This window comes from Schistocerca gregaria, chromosome 5 (genome assembly GCF_023897955.1).
Source record: "Schistocerca gregaria isolate iqSchGreg1 chromosome 5, iqSchGreg1.2, whole genome shotgun sequence".
NCBI lineage: Eukaryota > Metazoa > Arthropoda > Insecta > Orthoptera > Acrididae > Schistocerca > Schistocerca gregaria.
Window position 1 is genome coordinate 219,123,465 of NC_064924.1, and position 14,278 is coordinate 219,137,742.

The window sequence follows — 14,278 nt, forward strand, 5'->3', positions numbered from 1 at the left end:
AGGGGATATGAATCCATGTGGTTCCATTATTAACTCTTACGCTTGCTCTTCAACTCAAAATGATGACACCATGTTCCATCTCTCACGACAATACGAGACAGGAAACTGCATCCTTCATGGTGATACCGTATCAGGTGCTGCAGTGATGTTGCCATTCCGTTCAACCTCTGCTCATCCGTTGGTCTGTGGGAACCCACTGCACACAAAGTTTACGGAACTTACGGTGCCTTGCCTTGGTGGCGTGAGCGGGGCTCTGCGTAATCCCGAGGATGAGCCGAATATGTTCCACCATCCGCCGTAGGCCATTTCTGAAGGTAGCATCCGACGCAGCAATGATAAGGGGCTAATGACAAGATGAGCCTGTCCTGGTCGACTGCTGCCTTCCAGTGACACCCTACCTTCTCCAAATCGTTTAATCCACGCAAACACACCTGCACATGCCCTGCCATCTTCGCCATAGGCAGCAGTTTTTCGGGCATGAATTTCACATCTTAACACACCTGCAATCAAAAACCGCACTACATCTCGCTGTTCCCCTTTCCCGGCCTGCAGGGTGCCAGACACAAAGCCACACAGCACTGTTCGCGCTGATAACTTGTCCCCTTGGGAGATGCTTTTCCACTTCCTTCCTTTGATTTTTAAGGACAAACATAACTTAAGTGGGAGGCATTATTTTTACTTGTGTGTGGAAAACCTTGCACGGTATATGTCTGTGTCACTCAGCCTACAGATCCGTTTTGGTTATTTGGAGCTGTTGACAAAATTGGTAATGAAATCAGTTATTGTCATTTTATTGGTCCGTAACCGAATGCAGTAGATACTCCTAGTAAGAACAAATGAAGAAACAGTATCCGCCACCATTTTACAGTTCTGTACCTGAACACTTTGTATTTCAGTCACCTTCAAAGACAACTGTGTCGTCCAAATCATCGTCACTACCTAGAGCATCGACAATGTCTCCAAAATGTAGCAACGGTAATTTGTTCATCAGATAAATCACGGCGCCCAATTCCCCTTACACAGAATACCGATACTGTGCTCTAATCACAAGCGAAAACAACGTCTCATAACGAAGAAATGCCGCAAAAGCAAGACGCACGTTCACCAGTCTATTCTTGCAATTAATAAATGACAGTGTAAACACCGTATATCGGTAGTCAGACGCGCGAAAACAATCAACAATCAACAAAATATGCTGGCCAGTAGAACCTATGGACTCGGCGCTTTTGGAAAGAGTGTGGGGGGGGGGGGGGGGGACCATAGAATCTACGGGCTTGGCGCTGAGAGTGTTCAGAGTATTGCAATCAAACAAAGAATGTAGTCTTATCATGCATGTATCGAAAAAATACCTGACAAAATTAGCTATATATTTCGGAAAAACAAGAATAAAAATTAGTTTTAGGACTTGTAATATTCTGCAATCCAACACAGAACGTAAGTCTGACCCGATACCCCACTAATAGCAATCAGGTGTTTATAAATATAGTGTAACGATTAAAATAAATCTTACATTGGACAAACAGGCGGGAAAACGTGTATATGATATAAATAACACTGTAACACTGACAAAAGCCACCCGTCGACATTTGCTACAAATTTAAGGGTAATTGTCTCAGTACCTAGGTAGATGGGGATCTGGAGAATATTAACGATGCCGACAGTACTCGTTCATTGACATACGGGAAACTAATGTTTCGAAAGATTGAATTATTTATGAAAAATTACTTAAATGTTTACCAAATACTACAAATGAGATCCACAGAGGGTCACCCAGTATTAATAATAATATGAGAATATGGAATGTTATAATAAAAATAAAATATCCGAAATTTTTGTTTGTCTGTGGATTGCGACATTTTAGCGACATTTTGAAAATCGCTATTTTTGCCTTATAGCTCTGTTCCACTGCACGTACGTCTCTACAAAACACGTTGGATCTCATCTTTCGAGGATGTCGTATATCTTACATCAATTATACCATAACAGATACACAAGTGCTGGTACAGCACGCAAATCAGAAGGTGACTGACACGTTGTACGTGAGCGGGAGACAGTCTAATAAAATGTAACTGAACACTAAAAGTCATCGTATTATTAAGGCAAATAAGGATCAAAAACAATGAACCAAAACGACACATTAAATATGCTAGGTATCCAATAGATTCTATATCGAATATGCTGAAGAGATAGCTCGTTTCACGATCATCAATATTATACAGCTCATTAAAACAACCGAGCATACCACGGGATTGGAAAACGGTCTTTAGGAAGGATCGGCAGACAGAAGCAGAGAACTACTAAACTAATTGGTTGATGTCAATTTATTACACAATGACTGACCTTAAATTGTGCATCGTATGATGGCTTCAGTGGAGGCCGAGTATGTGCTATATGGTAAAGCAGCCACTGCAAATATGAATCGACGTATAGTAAATAAAACATGTCTTCAAAAAATACCGCAATATGTATATGGCTGAATCGAAGACTTACTTTTGAATAAAGGTCAGTATCTCGGTTTGAACGGGGAGTGATATTTAGAAAAGAAAGTAACTGAACTTAATAGATATAAAAATAAAACAGATAATATTTGTAGTTTTCTGAGGCTTTTCGCAGACGACACAATTGTGTAAAATGGATCAAATGGTTAAAACAAAAATTACGAAAAATGAGGAGACATACTGATGATTAGCGCCTTATTTGAAGGCGAAAACACCCGGTATTACTAGACTATACATCGGCGATAAATCGCTTACATCAGCCGCAACCGCTGTGTATCGAATAGGACGTGTTCGGAGTAATTTAGGGTTCTGCGGCAACACAAATCTGATAGTGTGAAACCAGATCCAAAACTGAAATTTTTCAGAAGAATCATAAGGCCGTATTTCTTCTGGAGAACTCTTCTTATTTCACTAATGAATTTCTACTAAGTAACTGATAACCAGTAAAAAAAAAGTGTATTTGCATGAGTAGGGCTAAAAATGTTAACACTAATCATGTATACAGGCCTGAGAACAAACATACGAAGTTTACAAAACACTCATTCGACCTATTTTTGGATTTTATTCGTCGGATTGGGACCAATGCTAAATTTTATACACATAAGATATTTGGTTCACATGGTTCAAATGGTTCTAAGCACTATGGGACTTAACATATGAGGTCATCAGTCCCCTAGACTTAGAACTACTTAAACGTAACTAACCTAAGGACATCACACACATCCATGCCCGAGGCAGGATTCGAACGTGCGACCGTAGCAGCGGCGCGGTTAGGCACTGAAGCGCCTAGAACCGCTCGGCCACAACGGCCGGCAAGATATTTGATAGATCCAAAGAAGAGTTGTGCGATTCGTCACAGATTTGTTCAGTCATAAGGGCGTCACTCGAATGCTCAGTAAAGTCCATTGGGAAACGAGAGAGAAGTGTCTTACTGCAGAATGAGAAGTCTTGTTCTCAAATTTATGAGACTTCACTTTTCAGTTTCAGTCGAGAAACGTATTACTCTCCGTATCAGACACCTCATATAAGGGTTACGACAATAGAACTATAGAAATTCAATAATCGATAGATTAATCACGATGGCTTAAGGGTAAAATGCCAAGCAATTAATCCAAAGTTTCGGGTTCCAATCCCTGATCCATTTGTCAGTCACGCACCACTTCTTTCACTTTTGGCAATGTTTGTTAATGTGAAAAATTCTGTGTTGCTCAATGTTTCAGAGTCAGTTGTGAACTTTACGCCCTCTTGTAACTGACTGGGTAAGTAAGTTCCAAGGCAGAGGAGGGCAAGAACCGATAGGAACATGCCTAATCAAGCACTGCTTTTCCTTAGTTCTTGCAGAGTAACACTAACAAACACTCTCCCCATATGCCACCCGTGAGTTTGAATGTAGTAACATGAGGACAGAAATTATACCGTTAAGACTGTAGATGTGAATGTTCTTTTCATCGGAGAAAATGTATTTTAAACTGATGAGATATTTGCCTAAGCCGTCGTGTATTTGAAACTGATAGGAAATTTACCTAAAGCGCCGTGGGCAATGTCATTTATTTAATTTTCGGAATGACCAAAATAATTTCGTTCCCAGACTTACGGTTACGAAAAACAGCTGAAACTTGGAAATGCACTCACACTTTCAGGGCGTAACAGATGAGTGAGGATCGTGTACTTAACATTATATCAGTATTTCCGTCATTTGTGGACTAATAAATTTGGAAATTTGTGGTTAAGTTCCTATGGGACCAAACTGCTGAGGTCATGGGTCCGTAGGCTTACACACTACTTAAACTAATTTACGGTAAACACAACACACACACCCGTGCCGGGGGTGGGGACTCGAACCTCCGACGGGGGAGGCCGCGCGAATCGTGGGAAGGCGTCCTAGACCGTGCGGCTTCACCACGCGGCGCACACTGGTGGTAATAGATATCACAAGTTGTATGTTTTTAGGTGGGTAGTACCTTTACGTACATATGGCACAAGTATTAATGCTTCTTTCCCGTGGGCAGCAGGTCAGGTGTTTCGAGCGTGGGTGTGTGAACACAAAACAAGTGGTCTATAAGGACAGTCGTTGTCCAATTAGAGGTGCAGTTAGGACTGTGCGAAAACATCATTTCATAAAGTTTGAGACCTGTTTGTGGAAGGACTATTGGACGCACAGAAAAACAACCATCACACTGATGTGTGTACATTGTAAGGTACAAAATCCAAAAATACATGCACTTATAACCGTTACAACCTGTACATAGGGAAAGGTTTTGTACTATGGAGCACTTTTCAGTTATTCGCCTCTGGCCAGCTCTGTGATAGAAGTTTGATACATTTTCGTATTGCGTTTTTAAATGATGGTATTCCCTTTTTATGTCCTGCAGTCGCTGAATTTACTAAGACTACTCCCTAGTATGAATGGATTAGACTAAAGGGCACCTACGTGCAGCCAGCGGTAAAGGTTTGTGAGAAGATACGTGTGGAAACCAGGGAAAAGGGAATGCCGTGGTGGAACGAAAGACTGAGAAGAGCAATAAAAGAAACGAATCTTGCATGAAAAGAAAGGGATGGATAAGAAAATGAAACCAGAACTTATGAGAAATGAAGGAAACATCGAAGATCTGGATCTAATGTACCAAAATAAAAAAACTGGAAGTTAAAAGGTCAGTGAAGAAGGATTAAGACATGACAGATATTCATCCAGAAACTCTAGGAGGATAGCTGAGGCAATAAGAAACGTCTCTATAATGTCATTAGAAGTAAAATGCCATAAACACACTCGAACATGAAGAAGGAATTATGGGTAGAAAAGAAAGTGACATCACGAAAGCCCTATTTGAACAACTGTTGACTGGATCTGTTGAAGAAAGAAACAAAGAACCAGGTATTCTAATCTGCAGCGACAAGCCACCCGTCGCCTGGACAAACACAGAGACGGGTTTAAAGTTTATGCCAAAGGAAAACCCCCAGGTGCAGATGAGGTACATGCAGATGTGATAAAGGTAACAGGCGTCCACGGGTTTCAGTGGCTTCACTGAAAACTCAGTGTAGTGTCGAAAGACAACAGAATGCCAGAAAATTGGAGCAAGGGTGTCATAATTCCTCTGTTTAAGAAAGGCAGTTTACGCAAATCCTCTACTTATAGAGGAATAATCGAACTGCCATACGGATTGAAAATTCTAGAGACGATCGTAAAGTGAAGATCGAGAACGATCGTAGAACCACAGCTGGAAGAGGAGCAATATGGCTTCAGAAATAACAGGTCAACAGTTGATCTGTTACCTGCATGCTAACGGAAAAATACCGGGAGAAGGGTAAGAACCTGTAAGTTGTGGGATTAGATGTAGAAAAGGTTCTTGACAGCATTGCATGGGAGAAGACAAAGACTAGTCTTCTGGTCCACGTGACATACTAGCAACTTTCCTTTCAGAGTAACCTGATACACTAGCCCCATACCTAAAATTAATGTACAACCGCTCTTTCAGCGAGAGATTCTTACCAAAAGACTGAAAAGTCACATAGGTTACACCAATACGCAAGGAACCAAATAAGAATAGCTCACTAAATTACAGACCAGTAACACTAACGTTGATTTGCAATAGAATTTTAGAACATATACTGTGTTCGAACATTATGAATTACGCCGAAAGTAACGGTCTATTGACACAGAAGCAAACCGGATTCAGAAAATATCGTTGTTGCGAAAGAGAATTAGCTCTTTATTCGCGCCAAGTAATGAGTGCTGTCGACAAGGCATCTCACATTGATGCCATATTTCTAGATTTCCAGAAGGCTTTTGACACCATTTCTCCCAAGAGACTTCTAATCAAACAACGACTGGATCCACGATTTCCTCTCAGGAAGATCACACCACGAAGTAGTAGGCGACAAATCGAGTAAAAAAAGAAGTGATACTCGACGCCCAAGGAAATATTATAGGTCCTGTGCTTTCCTAATGTACATAAACGATTTACGAGATAATACGAGCAGTCCTCTTAGACCGTTTACCAATGTTGCTGTAATTTACCGTCTAGTGAAGTCATCAGAATTTCAAATACAATTGCAAATTGACTTACACATGATATCCGAATGCTGCGAAAAGTATATCTAAGTAAGGAAAAGTGTGAGGTCACCCAGATGAGTAGAAAAAGAAATCCGTTGAATTTCGATTACACGATATATCACAAAAATTTAAAGGCTGTGATTTTGGCTAAATACCTACGAATTACAATCACGAACAACTTGAGTTGGAACGATCATATTGGTAATGTTGTGGAGAGGGCAAACCAAAGATTACGTTTTACTGACAGAACACTTAGAAAATGTAATAGGTCTAAAAAGAGACTTCATACACTGTTCTCGTCCGCTCTCTTCTTGAATATTGATGTGTATTGTGGATCCACATCAGACGTAAGACCTCGAAAAACTTCAACTTGACTAGACAGTAAATTACCAATAAAATGTATAAGGATGTTGATAACATTTTTATGGAATCACAAGAGCCCAGAAAAATCAAAATTAATACTGTTCAACAGCTAACTGATACCAGTTAAGCAAGCTTCACCACAAAGAGATAGTGATGGAGGCTTTGGGCATCAAACATGAAATTTCTTAGATCCACCATGAAGAAGACTAAGATGGATACGAATGAAGAGGGAAGGAAGGAAACCTTTTTCAAGACACTCCTTTTAGACAGAATCAGCACATCCAGACTACAGCGGTACGGTCTCACAATGAGGTTGGAGGCTACAAGAACAACTCGAATAAATATGGAAAGAAAAGTGGAGAAAAAACGCTTCGTAAGACGACCCAGAACCTATTGACTGGGCATGATCAAGGAAGACCTGGCTGCCACAGGAAGGAAACGGTTGTTATTCGCCGTGACAGATTATACAGGAGGGAGTACTTGGGAAAATGAAACTATACGATAATAATAAAGCTGGAAAATTAAAATATTTCCAAATAGAAAAACATGATCCCAAGTACGACATCGTCGTGTACCTGAATTTTATATTGAAATTTAAAAGCGTCGCAGTCGAGAAAATTTTCCTAGATATGTATTCAGTTGTCTGCATTTCACATTATTACTCTATTACACACTAATAATCAATAAGAAAAATAATATTAAGCTGAAGTAATGTGAAAAATCAGTTACAAGTTAAATACATTTTAAAATGGAAATTGTTGGGAACGAACACAAATTTCCATTTTTAAAACATTAACGGAATTTAGTTAATTTTCAAGTACCACACGCTCTCTGGTAAAACACCTTTTCCTGTCTGAAAGCACAAGATAGTGCATGTCTTGATTGTGGACAAGTTATGATAACTAGTTATAAAAATATACAATCTTTTTTCTTGCTGTAGCTTAAATATATTATACAACACTAAAACATGTAGATCTCAAAATATTTATAAATGCTGCAAACCTTCATATCTAGCAACAGAAAAAACTGCAGAAGCTGTTGATAATGGTATCCAGTGCGCATTCCTTCATGTGATTTTAAAATCAGTCACTAGAATGAAGTACGCAGCACACATCATCATCGATTTTGTAGTATTTAATGATGAAGAAGGTGATCCGGAATGTTGGTGAGAACCGAAACCAATTAGTAGAAAAAGTGTATCAACGTCTGGTACGTTAAATACATTTCGATACAAAGAGTACTTGCAGTCTTATTACATAGCCTGAGGGCTTCGATTTCAATGTCTGCAACACCAAATCTCATTCGATATCTGTCAGCTGTGTTATGCATTACAATATCACATGACCACTCAATATTAATTGAGTCCCGGTGACTCATTGTTTTGTAGCGGGGTACATAGACGGCAGTTCTCAATTGCGGACATTGTATTCAACCATACATATGCAATGCGATATCCTTATGGAGTGCAAGTTACAAAGACAGTCTGTCTGATCCAAAAAGGATTGGTCTCCCGTCCTGTTGTTGTAGATTTTTACGTCTTTGCATATGTCATCCATAGATTGTGGACACGCTACAGGGAGACAAATGGTTCAAATGGCTCTAAGCACTATGGGACCTAACATCTGAGGTCATCCATGACCGAGGCAGGATTCGAACCTGTGACCGTAGCAGCAGCGCGGTTTCGAGCTGGAGTGCCTACAACAGCTCGGTCACAGCGGTCGGCTACAGGGAGACTGGTCAGTACATACGGCGAGTTGTACAAGGTGGCCGGCGCATTACAAGCCCACGTGAAGAGCCATATCTGGCCGTTTCTGTGTTGCGGCTTCATACGGGTACCGCCAAAACACTGAAAGAGGATCTCAGAAAGACCACTGCAGTCACTGTGTTACAGAAAGTAAAAAACAGGTTACGAGAATGCGCCTTACGACCTAGACGTCCTGTTCTATTACCCCGTTTGACACAACAACGTCTCGCAGTCCGCTTTCAGTTTTTCAGTTCTGTAGTTCCCACGTAAACTGTAAAATTAGTCAATGGCAAAAAGGGGGTTATTTACAGACGATCCAAATTTCCTCCGAGGCTAGGTGACAAGCATGTTCGTGTGTTGGAACGCTGTGGTGAGTGCCAAATGTTTTCTAGGAAAACGATATTCCGCCAAGATTCTGAAATGGTGTGGGGAGGCATAATTGTTGAAAGCCGTACAGATCTTGTCTTTGTCCATTGTCACCATACCGCCAGGAAATACATCGGAAAGATCCTATTGGACCACGTTGTGGCAGCCGCATACGATGGTGGCATTTAATTCCTTCTCATGCACGATGATGCCAGAGCTCATATGGTGGGCATCGTCAATGATAAGTTACGAAGCCTGACCATTGATGACATGGAATAGCCATCAGGGGAGTCCCGACCAAAATCCCAAAAAACATTTGTTGTGCATGCTTGACAGACATGTTCGTGGATGTCCTGTTTCACCACAGACTCTGCAAGAACTCTCAAGGGATCTCAATGAAGAATGGGAACAGATATACAGCATGTCACGTAGGTGTCAGGTGGTGTTAAATGCTCCAAGAGGGAATACATGTTACAGAAGTTCTCAGAGTCCAATGAAAAACACCCAGACGACGCGATGAATGATGGTTCCAGTTTGGTTTTGACGCCTGCCGGAATCTGAGTTCTTGTTATGCAAATGAACGGGTTTTATTGTGTGGAAGATTATGGTTAATGTTGTTACCAAAAAACTCGAAAAGTACTTGGCTAAGTTACTTCAGACTTTTTCATGAGACTGTAATCAGCATTCGGAATGACATTTGCTATATATTTTAAACATACTCATATGTATAGTATATAAAGGGGAAATATTATTACCAAAAATCTCAAGAAGTTCTTAACCGATTTACTTCAGATTCTTACGCTAAACTCTATTGAAGATAAAACAAGACATAAGCTATGTATTTTGATGTATATAATACATAATTACATACGTAATACGCAAAGGGAAAATATTATTCTCATAAATCTCATAAAGCTCTCGACCGATATATTTCAAATTTTTACATGGTAATGTACTGAACATTCAGACAGTCATATGCTATATACAGGGTGTCCCACTCAAACATATATGATTTCAAAGACCCACGAAAGAAAAAACACAGTAGATACGACACTGAAAAAAGCACCACATTGTAGAGCATCTCAAAGAATTTATTTATTTATCATCAATACATCTCTACATGTGAACCATTTGTACCACGAAGAATATCGAGTCTATATTCAATTTCTTCCCAAGTTCTTTGTAACATTTCCTCTGTTATTTTTGCAATCACATTAGTGACACGATGTCGCAACGTAGGAATATTGTCCACTTCGGCCGCATCACGCGGTCCATCACGAATCCCCACATGAAGAAATCAAGTGGCTTAATGTCGGGTGAAAGTGGTGGCCAGGCAATGGGTCTTCCGCATCAGATCCAACGAGTGGGAAATTTCCTATCCAGGAACTTGCAATCAGCCGTTGACCAATGCGGCGGAGCTCTATCTTGTTGAAAGATGATGTTGGGTTGCAAGTCTTGTATCTGAGGGTACACAAACTGCTCCAACGTGTCCAGATACACTCACCCATTCACTGTTTGTTCCGCCAAGAAGAACGGTCCAACAATCCTGTGGTGCATTAGCCCGCACCAGACATTTACTTTAGGGCTATCACGGACATGTTCAATGACAATGTGCTGATTTTGCGAACCCCAAATCCGAACATTATGCCTATTAACCTTTCCTGACAGATGAAAGGTTGCCTCATCCGAGAATAAACATCTTTCCAGGAAGCTGGCATCCACATCAATACACTACAGCATATCCGCAGCAAATTGTTGTCGGCGTGGTTTGTCGTTCGGCGTCAGATGTTGCAGAATATTCACTTAGTAAGCACACATAAGAAGACACTGGTGAACTGCACAACGAAATGTAGATCTAGGTACATCAAGTTGCCTAGATGGCTGACGAATTGACTTACTTGGGCTTCTGAGAAACGTTTGTCTGTGTCCTCCACTGCCTCTTCTGAAACCCCGTAATGTGCACTGCTGGAATATTTCAGAACACTTCACGTTGCCAGAAACTTCCTATACCATTCCTTATTTGTTTTCACATCAGGTGGATCACATTCATACACACGACGATAATTTCTTTGCACAGTAATCGGCGATTTTGTTTCTGCCAACCACACTACTGCTTGAGCGCGCTGCTGTGGAGTCGCCATTTTCACTTCATGAGACCATTCTGCACTCTGGCGTCGATACTTGGCACTTCTGGTGCGGGACTATAATTTCTTTGAGATGCTCTACAATGTGATGCATTTTTCATTGTCGCATCTACTGTGGTTTTTCTCTCCTGCGTCCTTCAAATCAGGGAGGTTTGAGTGGGACATCCTGTATTTTTAATCTATACAACATATAAAAGTATATGTAATTTGTGAAGCGGAAACGTTATCAGAAAACTCAGGAAATTTTCAATCGATTTATTTCTCAGTTTTACTTGATACAGTAATAAACATTCAGATAGATGGACCATTTGTTTAAAAAATAATTATAATGTACAGGTTTCCTGTTAAAACCGAGTGAGAGGATGATAAAGCTGTGCTGTAAAATGTATGGTTCCATTCGTGTCTCGTACTCAGTTTCAACAACGACAGGAGGATATATAAATCATTACCCAAAATGCTTCTACAATTTACATTCCTTCTCCTTTTGCAAACAAAAATGCTATATACAACATTGAGTTACTTTGTTTTTTTGCTCCCCATCTACTTTACAGAACACAGGTAAGTTGCATTAATGGCTCATCGGCTTATGATTAGAATTTTAGTATGGAATCGTGCAAAAATTTGTGGCCCTACTCATTCGCAGATTAAAAATATGCGAAATGCTGCTATTGAAGATATTGCTCTCATATATCTAGTAGCTTTAGAAGTCTCTTTCATATCCCATATATGAGTGATTCTCACCGGTTTACCCATTCAGATTAAGTGTCTTCAATTTTCAGGCAATATCTCGTTTGCAGTAATAGTAAACATGGCTGAAGGTTAGAGAGAGAGATAAGAGGTGAGAGAGGGAGGGGAGGGGGATGAAATGGACGTTGCGATGGGGAAGGAGGAGATGGACATACAGATGTGGGAGGAAGTGATGTCCACATAGAGAAGGGGGGTGGAGGGAGTTGGAAATGACAGAGTCAGGAGGGAGGAGCAGGTAGGAAAAGAGAGGGGAAAGGAGTTTAGGGTGTATCTCCAGTTCTCATACATATTTGGCAAATGTGAAGCAGTGCCGGGTTCACTAGTATGAATTACTAATGCCACTTCTTAGTGTTGGTGTGCTCCTTCGTGGTCACCTGCCATACAATTAAATACTACAAAATAGAAAGTGGTTTATGTGAGAAAAAATAGTGGAGGCAGGGACTGTGAATTCAGTATTCTGTGTCCCATCAAATCACGTCATTACTGGCATTCAAAACACATAATAATGAATTCCCGAGTGTCGAGTGACGCGGCTTGCGTTTCATGAAGGCTCAAAGCGCGGCAGTTCAGATTTCGCGCGGAGGCAGCTTCTCGCGAGCTAATAAAAAGCCTGCGGAGGCGGATTCAGAAGAGAAGTGGGCGGGTGCGAGGGCGGCATCGATTGCCGGTGGCGGATGACACCCGAGAGCGGGCGGTCCGCCCCCAGCCGGAGAAATACGGGACCCGTCAGCCGGCCGCCGCTGCCGCCACCCCCGCCGTATATCCGCGTTAACGTCCCGCGTATAAGTTAGGGCGGCTCATGTGCCGTGCCTGCCGGTCTGATCAGCCGGCGGGCCTGTCCACCCACCTGCCGCCTTCGACAGCGCGCGTAACCTCATCATCGACGCTTCGTGGCCGGTGTCGTGGAGGTGCACTATCCGGAGGTACCTGTTTGCGTTTCAGTGGAATAGTATTTTGTTTTTTCAAAGTATATACCTCACTCGAACACAAAAAAATCGACGCCAGGAAGGTATAAATGGGACCGAAATCAGTAGATGAGATGTGCGTGTACAGACAAACAATTCCAATTCGATTTTAGAAAGTACTCTACGGCGTTGGTCCTTACCTAGCTTGCAATTAATATGAATCTCCCACCCAGCAGAAAGACACAAGCGACTGGAAAAAAGCGCAAGTAATTCCAGTATATAAGAAGATAAAATAACGGAACCACAAAATTAAAGACCTTGAACACGTTCTTAGTTAGAATTTAATAAACTACCTTGAGGCTATGAAGCTTATGTCCACGAATAAGCACGGTTCTAGGAAGCACCGCTCGATCGAAACTCAGCTTGCCCTTTTCTCGCGAGATATACTGAGAACTATGGATGAATGGCAACAGGCAGCTTCCATATTTCTAGATTTGCGGAAAGCATTTGACACAGTTCCCCATTGCAGGCTGTTAACGGAGGTAGAAGCATATGGAATAAGTTCGTAGATATGTGGACCCAGTATATCCTCGACAGCGAGCGTCCATCAGAGACAAGTGTATCGTCAGGAGTGCCCCAGGGAAGTGTGATAGGGCCGCTGTTGCTCTCTATATACATAAACGATTTGGCGGAGAGCGTGGGCAGCATTGCTCATTACGCCGTGGTGTGCGGTAAGGTATCGAAGTTGAGTGACTGTCGGAAGGTACAAGACGACTTAGACAATATTTCCAGTTGCTTTACTGAATGGCAGCTGGGTCTAAATTTGGCAAAATGTAAATTAATGCAGATGAGTAGGTAGAACAAGCCTCTCACGTTCGGATACTGTATTACTAGTGTCCAGCTTGATAGTCAAGCCTTTCAAATATCTGGGCCTAACGTTGCAAAGCGACATGAGGTGGAACGAGCATATGAAAACTGTTGTAGAGAAGGCAAATGGCCGACTTCAGTTTATTGGGAGAATTTTAGGAAAGAGTGGTTCACCGGTAAAGGAGTCCGCATATAGGACGCTGGTGCGACCTACTCTTGAGTGCTACTCGAGTGTCTGGGATCTGTACCAGGTCGGGTTGAAGGAAGACACCTAGGCAATTAAGGGGGTATTGTTAGATTTGTTACCGGTCGGTTCTATCAAAACGTGTTACGTAGATACTTTGGGAACTCCACTGGAGGGGAGGCGGCGTTCCTTTCGCGAAACACCGGCGTTTGAAGCTGTCTGCAGAACGATTCTGTTGCCGCCAATATACATCGCGCGTACGGACCACTCAGATATGGTACGAGAAATTAGAGCTCATACGGAGGCGTACAGACAGTCGTTCTACCCTCTCTCTATTTGCGAGTGGAACAGGAGGGGAAATGACAAGTAGAGGTACACGCAGGGGGAACGTACAAACATACCGCTGTTT